The sequence below is a fragment of the Arachis ipaensis genome, chromosome B04 (assembly GCF_000816755.2).
Source record: "Arachis ipaensis cultivar K30076 chromosome B04, Araip1.1, whole genome shotgun sequence".
NCBI lineage: Eukaryota > Viridiplantae > Streptophyta > Magnoliopsida > Fabales > Fabaceae > Arachis > Arachis ipaensis.
In genome coordinates, this window is record NC_029788.2 from 92359760 (window position 1) to 92369973 (window position 10214).

Below are 10214 nucleotides of genomic sequence, written 5' to 3' on the forward strand. Positions count from 1 at the left end.
GTGAATCCTATTCCAGCATGATCGAGAACCTCAGAGGATTAGCCGTACTGTGACAGAGCATTTGGACCATTTTCACAAGAGGATGAGATGTAGCCATTGACAAGGGTGATGCCTCCAGACGATTAGCCATGCAGTGACAGCGCATCGGACCATTTTCCAGAGAGGATAAAAAGTAGCCATTGACAACGGTGATGTCCTTACATAAAGCCAGCCATGGAAAAGAGTAGGATTGATTGGATGAAGACAGCAGGAAAGCAGAGGTTCAGAGGAACAAAAGCATCTCTATGCGCTTATCTGAAATTCTCACCGATGATTTACATAAGTATTTCTATCCTTATTTTATTATATAAATTTTGAAAACTCCATAACTATTTTATATCCGCCTGACTGAGATCTACAAGGTGACCATAGCTTGCTTCATACCAACAATCTCCGTGGGATCGACCCTTACTCACGTAAGGTTTATTACTTGGACGACCCAGTGCACTTGCTGGTTAGTTGTGTCGAAGTTGTGAATGAAAAACAATTTATTAAGACGTGCGTACAGAGTTTTTGGCGCCGTTGCCTGAGATCACAATTTCGTGCACCACTAATAAAACTACTTCCAAACAACACAGAACCCTCAGAGAATAAGCAACCCTTGTGATACAATTAAAGCAGACTTGACACACATCTCATAGGGCCATAAACTATAGTAAATGGTATTCCTTTCGTGAGTAATCATATTAATTTTGGATACTGAAATCTCTGTTGAAAGAGGTATATTTGTCCTCTTTGAACTTTTAATCCTTTCGTGAACTCTGATTAGATCTTCACCAATAATAAAATTGGGGTTGCAAAGAATTTTCCTTTGCCTATTCTCCATAAACTTCCTCCAAGGAACAATATTGAAGGTTTCAATGTCAACCTTAGAAAAGAAGTGTGCCATCCCATATTGGATATTTTATAACCCATTAAACACAAATTGTCTTGAAAAACAATGACAGATTAAAAATGTAGTTTTTGAGACTGGTTTAGAGAACCACTTATCTTAATTTTTTTGGAGTTCGAACGTCACCACGTCAAAGATAACTATATTACTGGCAATACTAGATTACCTTTCCACCCAATTTATCCAAAAAGCCTTTCCTTCGTGTATGACAGAACTTCCACTCAGATTCTTCAGCCTTTGATCCTTAATATAACCATGTCTTCATTCCCTATAAGCTGACGAAAATTCCACTATCAATTTAAAAGTATGTCACAAATAAAAATAAATAACCGGGAGTAGAATTCCGGGTCGTTTTCCCAAAGAGTTGACACAATGATGTAAATTAGTGGTCAGGATTTTTTTGAATATTTTTTTTAAGGTCACTACAAGAAAAACACCCATTTAGGTACACTTGAAAAGTGTAGCCAAAAGTGAAAAAAATGATGCCTTAGGCTACGGTTACGCTTTTTGGAGTGATTCCTATTCGGCCGTTGCCTATTCTCAAAGGCTACGCTTTTCTGCACCAAGGGCTACGCTTTTGGCTTTTGGGAATATGGTGCGTTTTTCAAGTAATGCTGTCCAGGACCAAAGGCTAAGCTTTTCAGCTTTCATTTTTCCAGAATAGGCTACGCTTTTCAACGCTACTGCATCACCTGTAAAGCGTAACCACATTGTATACCATAGCTACTTTTTATAAGCGTAGCCTTAGGTCCCTCATTTTTTTTTGTATACTATAGCTACTGTATATAAGTGTAGCCTTAGGTCTCATTTTTTTTTTTGTATACTATAGCTACTGTATATAAGTGTAGCCTTAGGTCTCGTTTTTTTTTCTGTATATATATAATAATTATTAATACAACATAATAGTTAATATGATTACATGTATAATAATTTTGCATTTTTATTTAAATGAGTTGAACATTACAAAATAAAAATAAATACATAATTATACTAAATAATTTCTTTAAATAATAAAAATTATCTCTAACCAAAATATATTTATAATATTGATCCAAAAGTACTAGAATAAAGTTAACGGTAAAAATTCATACATCTCGCACTAAAGTAAGCATAGCCATATGAAAATCATAATATCACTTAGCCAATAAAAGTATCTTCTAATAAAAGTCATTAGTCAACCATACATGTAAAGATTCTAAATAGCACTCTATCTTAGCCAATAAACCACAATAATAGTCAGCTTAATCTTCATTTGTTAATCTTCATTGTTACCCTGCATAATTATATAGAAAAGTAGTTAAAAAAATTCATAATGACATTCGTAATTATAAAAATTAAATGGAACACGTAGACATAGTAAACCAAGAAAGCATATACTAAAAAAAATAACATGGTCACAGCAAAAGAGGTGAATTCAAGGAATTATGTATTTATCTTATTTCATTCCAAACCATGAAAATCTGCAGGTGTTTCTTTCTTCCATTTCCTTTAACACAATCCTGATATGTCCCTATAGCATTTTTCATGCACTAATTAACCATACTTTCACACTTAAATTAGATATAGGGACAAATTCATATGTACAACGTGCATAAAATCAGAGAAACAACAACCAGAATTACACAAACAAATTTTAGCCATAGCAATACAACTTCGGTGTTAATAAAGCCAAGAAACATTTCCAACTTCGGTGTTAAATTGGAACTTTAAAACTAATAAATCAAAAGAATTAAAATATGCATTGTACCTTGCCATGACGCGATCAACGTTTTGACAAAATCTGCTTGAAAGACCTTAACCAACCACTTTCGCCTTCAATCTTAACCACGAATAACTGTAAAAATTACAGACAAAAAAATTGTAATTGCCATATGCAACCATTTAACCACGAATTCAGCACAATCATCATTTAGCAAGAATTAAATTGATATAATCAAATAGATTTGGGACCCAGCAGCAGCAGCAACAATTAAATCATTCAAGAGATAACGGCAAAACAAAGATTTGGAACCTGTCCATCATACATTAATAGCTATGGAATTAACTTGCTAGCATTAGCCTTGACTTGAAGAATACCAAAGATATATGCACAAGGATCTATATCCATGCAACATTCATGAATCACAACGATAGTGCACTGCTACCTTATATTCCAAAATAACTTTTCATATAGTTTGACAAGCAATTTGTGATTGTAAATTTTGCTAAGCCTCAGAGCATTAATCTATTTTATCTACTGAATTAGAATATTGACTATCACTCGGTAAAACGCATCCAGAATAATTCTCTCGTGACATGGCATGATCAATTCTTAACCTCCAAAACATTACTATATCATGCCATAGAACATGTCCACCCCTTACTCCAAGAGCTTGCAAGTAGTTACAATGCTAAAACTCAGCCAACTCTATATTCACGATTCCCTCACAAGTAATACGGACCTCTTTCATAACCTTTTGTTTATCCCCTTAACAAAAAGAAGCATAATCCCTCACACAGTTCTCTAAACTATACAGTAAAAGTTCTCATTGCCAATCAACAAAATCACTACAAGTTTCAAATTCCATGGCATGCATTCCCTTTTAAAAACATTGAATCAGACATACCCAGAAAGCCACAACAGTAAATTATGGACCTAAATTGTTAGCAGGCAATCTAGTTTCTATCAATAATTAATCAAAGTAATCAAAGAAAATAATTAATCAAGAATTATCATCACAATCTGTGTGGTGCACAAGCACACTTGTTAATAAAATGAATCCAATTAATGAGTCTAAAACAAAATAATGGTGAAAGCACGCATATACCTCCACCAAACTTATGCTAAGTGGGTTGAGGCCAGCAACAGTCTGTCTAGCAAATTCCTCATCCCTAAACCAGAAAAATCTATCCCCTGCAAAATAAATATTAACAAAGAATAAGATATCAGAATCTGGATATAGATAAAACTCATGAGCCACGGTTATACAATTTAGCTACTATGCATATTATCAAAATAGGCAATTAACAGAGGCTTGGCAATCGAGCACCTAGATTCTGAAGACCACGACAAGAACATATGAAAAGAAGTACACAAGATCCGAACTGTGATATTCACAATTTGCACCAAACAAAGAGGTTTAAAGGAATCTTTTTCAAAGTTAAAACAATGTTATTAACAACCCTAGCCCTTGATGCAGCTTAGCAAAGTTTCCATTTGAGAATTCTTATCTTAACTATCTGTAACTTTCCATTATCTACATTAACATGTTTGGATTTTCTATTTGCAACTCCAAAACTAGGGTTTGGGCAAAAGCAATAGAGAAAAGCTTTGGCAACAACCATGATCCAGAGCTTTTCTACACAAGAATTCAAACATGCAGTTACTTAGAAAAGTTAACCACCCAAAGAAACAACTATTTAGTTGAAGTTGCATAAAAAGCACACAAATTCAAATAGCTTCTATTTAAAAATAAAAAAGTTAAATTTAAAACCTGATCAGTTCATAAACATTGTCTACGAATTTTTAAATTTTAAATTCATCAGCTTCTACTTTCACTTGCATGTTAAAGAATCTACAATTTTGGCCTGGAATATACACAGACAAGAAAGGACACCAATTTATAAAATGTAGAAATGAGAAACAAAATACAAGAAGAAATAGCCTTATGCTTAAGTTATAAGTTATCACTGAAACGAATGGGATTGAAAATGTAATAAATCATTAGTAACAAAACTCTTGTTTTTTTTTTCTTATCCTGGTTTACCTTTACCTTAGCATTAGTAAAAGGAAAAAAAGAAGTTTGGTAAATACACAGTTTCTGAAAGCGAGAGAGAGAGAGTGTGCAAGTTGAAACTATTTTTGGTGGAGGCAAGATTAATGAACATTAACTATACAGAAAATGTCGAATGGAAGAAGAAATTCAGTTACAAAAGAAAAAATTTTTCATTATATTGAACAATATCAATTTTAAGATTAAGTGCGATCAAGGCTGACACTTCTTTTCATGAACTTCTGTTGGTTTGCATGCCAAGGCTTGTTTACTTCAATTCCTAGCATGTTAGCATGATTATTTGCAGCTGTAAAAGAAGCCTGTGCAAGTTCTTAATTTCAACATTCCTGATTTTACTTTAAGTGTTGATTTATTGATAAACTGTTTTTTGGTACTATTTATAGTTTTATACCCAGGAATCCAGGATAGTGGCAAACTGTAACACAAGTTTCATCATACATTACTTTTCACAAGAAAGTGAACCAACTACTTAAGAATTAAAATACCAACTACTTAAGAATTAAAATGTGAAATAACTAAGATTTAATAAATTTTACATAAAGTATGCATGATTAGAGACATGCTAATATTCCTTTAGTGTTGTTGATTCAAGTTCTTAATGACTTATTAATATGGTCATAGAGCATCTGCAACTAGCGGAGTTGGGCAAATGACGATATTCTACTGTGGTAAGGTGAAGGTCTATGATGGAGGCTCACCTGATAAGGTAGGTAATGATGTTCTAGTATAATGCCTGGCCTTAAATCCAAACAAATTGCACATTCCAATGGAGCCAAATTTGATTTGCAGGCACAGGCTATCATGCAACTTGCAGCAAGTCCAGTCCAATTTGCTCAGGATGATCCTGTAAACAGAAATACAAATTTGTTAAACTAACATTAACCAATTTGTTCTTTTTTACTAAAAATATATAAAAAAAAATGTTTATGGATGAAAAACTGATTCTTGATGTGTTGATCAATCACTCACAGACCATAAATATAAAATATATAAGTATATAACCTATTATAAGCCATCATAACAGTGGAATAGCAGGTGGACTAGTTGAAACTCGGACCAAGATACACAAAAAATGCAAGAAAGTATAAGATAAATGACTTTAATCCATTTATTTTCACACTGGTGAGGGCCACAAAAAATCAACAATTTCTAGTAACAAGATAATCTACTAAAAGCTTATTTGATTTCAATCACGAATACCATGTTTTTTCAATTCAAAAATCCTTTACAACAAAGCACATTCAACGCACATCCAAATCGGATACTTCATTCCACCGTCTCCATTAACCTGGTGATCCAAATTTGCATTTTGTTTTCAATCTTTCAAAATATTAATAATAAATTGAAGTTATGAATGGGGAAGGAAAGCTTACCAGAAAGGAAAGAGGAGGAGGCGGAGGATTGAGGATGGAAGTAAATAGGTGATTGTGGAATTTTGCAACGGAATTAACGGAGTCTTGTCTGAGCTGGTTGGTGCGAGTGGTGATTAGGGAGCACCATTTGGAGATTTCGTTCCTAATTATACGAACACCATTGCCACCGCCACTGCCATAACTGTTGTTGCTGCTGCTACAGATGACGATGGAGGGCTACATACAATGTGTGAACAATTTCTGTGCATCAACTAATCATGGCCAAACTCACCTGTATTAACGGAATAAAACCCCTAAATTCACGGGTTCTCCTGCGCTGCACAATAGCATGCATGTTCATCAATTCACGATGTCACAGATTATTGTACCAAATCCCCCAAATTGAAACCTAAATTCAGAACCCTAACCTCGCGAATGAAGAAATCTTTCAGTTGAGCGCAGAGTCTTCATGATGTGACAGCGCATCAAAGAGAAGCGACGATGAAGATGAGTGGGGAAGATGAGTGAGTGCAGAGTCTTCCTCGAGTGGTGAATGGTGACGCCGTGAGTGGTGAGTGGTGATGGCAAACGCTTTTCTCTAATTTGGGGGTGATGATGGTGGTGAGGGCGGCGCAGCGACGGTCAATAGTGCAGCAATGTGGAGAGTGGTTAGTGCGGGTGAGTGGGAGAGGGTCAATGGCGAGAGTAAGAGGATCAATGACGAGAGCGAGAGTGTCAACGGCGAGAGTGAAGAGAGTGAGTGGGGGCAGGGTTTCCACTTCGCGACGGTGCAGTGAGTGAGTGGGGGCGACGATGGTGAGCTTTTGGAGGCAGGGTTTCTGAAGGGGATGAACGTGCTTGTGGAGGTGAGTGAGATTTGGAGGGAATAATGGATAAAATTTTTACTTAGTGTATGAGTTTGCTTGTGGAGGGAATGAACAAAAATTTTACTAAGTGTGAGTTTGTTTTCAGAAGAAAGAGGAAAAAATTTCATTAAGTGTTAAGTTTTTTGTTCTAGATATATTAGGCATCACTTTAAAAATGCACCTAAAATTTAACAAATAGGCTACCATCTAAAAGCGTCCCCTTTGATACCAAAAGTGAACCTATAGATATCAACCTACGGCTACGCTTTATAAGTGATTTCTATAATACCTAAGGCTACACTTTTTAAATGATGCTGCAATTGTGTATCCTTTTCTCTTATAAAAAGGCAACACGGGAAAAAGCGTAGCCTATTCTATGAATAGGCTACGCTTTTCAAATGTAGCTTAAAAAAAGTGTGGCTGAATGGGTATTTTTCTTGTAGTGGATGGCGAATAAGATGAGGAAAAGCTAGCCTTGCCATGGGGGATGACTTTTCGGCTATTTTGTAGAGTTCATTAGAGATGACTTCATGAACTTCTATTTCCTCTCCAATCATGATGCTATGAATCCTGATGGCCCGATCCACAGTAACTTCAGATCGGTTGCTAGTGGGGATGATGGAGCATTGGATGAATTCCAACCATCCTCTAGCCACAGGCTATTGTTACCCTGCATAATTATATAGAAAAGTAGTTAAAAAAATATTCATAATGACATTCGTAATTATAAAAATTAAATGGAACACGTAGACATAGTAAACCAAGAAAGCATATACTAAAAAAAAAATAACATGGTCACGGCAAAAGATCAGAGGTGAATTCAAGAAATTATGTATTATCTTGTTTCATTCAAACCATGAAAATCTACAGGTATTTCTTTCTTCCATTTCCTTTAACACAATCCTGATATGTCCCTATAGCATTTTTCATGCACTAATTAACCAGACTTTCACACTTAAATTAGATATAGGGACAAATTCATATGTACCAAGTGCACAAAATCAGAAATACAACAACCAGAATTGCACAAACAAATTTCAGCCATAGCAATACAACTTTGGTGTTAATAAAGCCAACAAACATTTCCAGCCATAGCAATTAATGTAAATGCAAGTAAAAAGCTATGGAACAAGGAATAGATAAGGACATACCACATCTAAGTTTGGAAAATGAGTTGATTCATGGCCGCTATTCGCATCAATCGGAGACTGCTGGCCGTCTTGTAATAAAGCTTCTAGTTCTTCTGGCCTCATTCCAGGTTCCGATCGCTGCAGTATTAACTTGATCATATTTCGCAACCCATTAATCTCTTCCTCTTGTTTTTGCTGTTTGGCCTCTTGTTTTGCTATTGGGCCTCCATGTGTCCAAGTTTTTCCTTCAGACTAGACACTTCCTCTTTGTGATGATTCTTGATTTCATTAATTTCAGCATGTTTTTTTAAATTAGTTTTTGTCATAGATCTTCCATACAACCTTACCCGACCTAGTTGTTCTTTCCCGAATAAGGCCTCAAATGATTCCTCTTCTGTTTCACCAGCAGCTTGGCGGTGTTGGAAGTCTTCCTGCATAGAAAAAACATTTAAAATTGAATTAGTTACCATATCCTAAATTTGAAATTTAATTATGAATGATTCAATGAACTCTTACAACAGCAGTCTGTGTTTTCTCATCCACTTCCTTCCTCTTCCGACTTGCTCGGGTAGCAATGAACATCTCAAACCTTTTTGGTTCCTCGTTTGTTTCCTTTGTTGCTTGCTGCAAAACAAGATCTTACTTCGGTTTCTTCTTTCAATTTATGCAAATATAAATTCTAATAAATATAAATCTACTATTTACCATAGCCACTCATACTCTTCCGAAATTGATTGGCCCCATGCGATGTGGAAACTTCTATTTTTCCTTGTGTTGCTTGTTTCTTTGACTTATTGACTGGAAGTGAATAAAAAGTTAGCATACAGTTACTAACATGTGCAGCATAATGAGTTAGGCAAATCTACTAGCAAGGCTGCATTATTAAGCTAAAGCACTGAAAAATATGTCACATTCACTCGTTAAATATTATTCAAAAACATGAACCTAACTCTACATCTGGTTACACGAACTATTTAGCACAATTTATCCATGAAGCGACAATATAGAAGCCCCCAATTTCAAAGTGTTCAAAAAAATTGCTCATGAACAATACCCAAAAGCAAGCATAAAAGATCTATTTATAATACATTACAGCATATGTTCACATTTTCACAACGTGACATATCTTCTCGTCGTAACAATTTTGCAAACCTCCTTCATCAGATCGAATAGAAGACATAAAGAAAGAATATACAGGGCACACCTCAAGTTAAAAGCACCAACTAACAAGGATATAAGCAACCTCAACTTGCCAAGAAATTTTTTTCTATTAAAAATATATCATATATTACAGAACTTAGTGGACACAATAAGAAAGAATTGACAAGGCAGTGTGTATGGAGGAGGAATAGAAGTATATCTAGGAACCATATCAGAATTAAATGAAATTAGCGAAGCAAGATGCCAAATAGGATATTGAGTAACTATAAGCAACAGGTAATATAAGCAACATGTTCAAAGCAGCAACGGGGAGGAAAAAAGGAAATCCAGAGTAAGATGGAGTTGCATATATGTAGCTGTAACTTAAAAAAAATAGGAAATCATAAAATCTAAACAAACCAATCCTTTATCTGTGTTGCAAGAAAATGGAGGGAAAAAACTGCAAGAATACTGACACATTCTGTTGGTTCTAGCAGGTTTGAAATCAGAGCAAAAAAGTAGCTAGCCAAGTAAAAAGGCATATAGACATCACATAATGCTGAAACACTTAATAAATTTTCTTTTAATAACAATAATTCACATCCAATCAGTGCTTATTAAGACATCAAAAAACATAAGACTGTTAAGTGTTAAGGTGTCAGTAGGGCTGCTTCACATTAATAACTAAATACCATATTGCTCTTTCAATAGTCAAATAGTTTCACATGAAAATTTGACATATATAGTCTTTTACCTAGATTAGAGGATGACTCCAATAATAGATCAATTTTATGAAACCACTTTCTGGTACTTGTGGGGGTCGATTCTTCACCATATCTTCAATAGTATCATAGGGAACGAAGTGCTTTTGCTTAATCTTTCCTTTGAACCACTTCCAAGCATCTTGAATCACTTGCATTACCCACTTTTCTCCACTGTCTGGGAGGATAAACTTGGTCTTCATGATTATAAGTAATTGTTATATGCTCTTGTGCTGAATAAAAAAATTGAAATCAATAATT

The 10214-nt window shown here is 34.9% G+C and overlaps 1 long non-coding RNA gene across 1 annotated transcript; it reads right to left on the minus strand.

Moving 5' to 3' along the window:
- On the minus strand, positions 2033–9935 carry LOC110271125. Its single transcript, XR_002361287.1, has 4 exons — positions 8758–9935; positions 8569–8676; positions 8074–8483; positions 2033–2204 (listed from the first exon to the last, which is right to left on the minus strand). It is a non-coding gene; the product is annotated as an uncharacterized LOC110271125 (long non-coding RNA).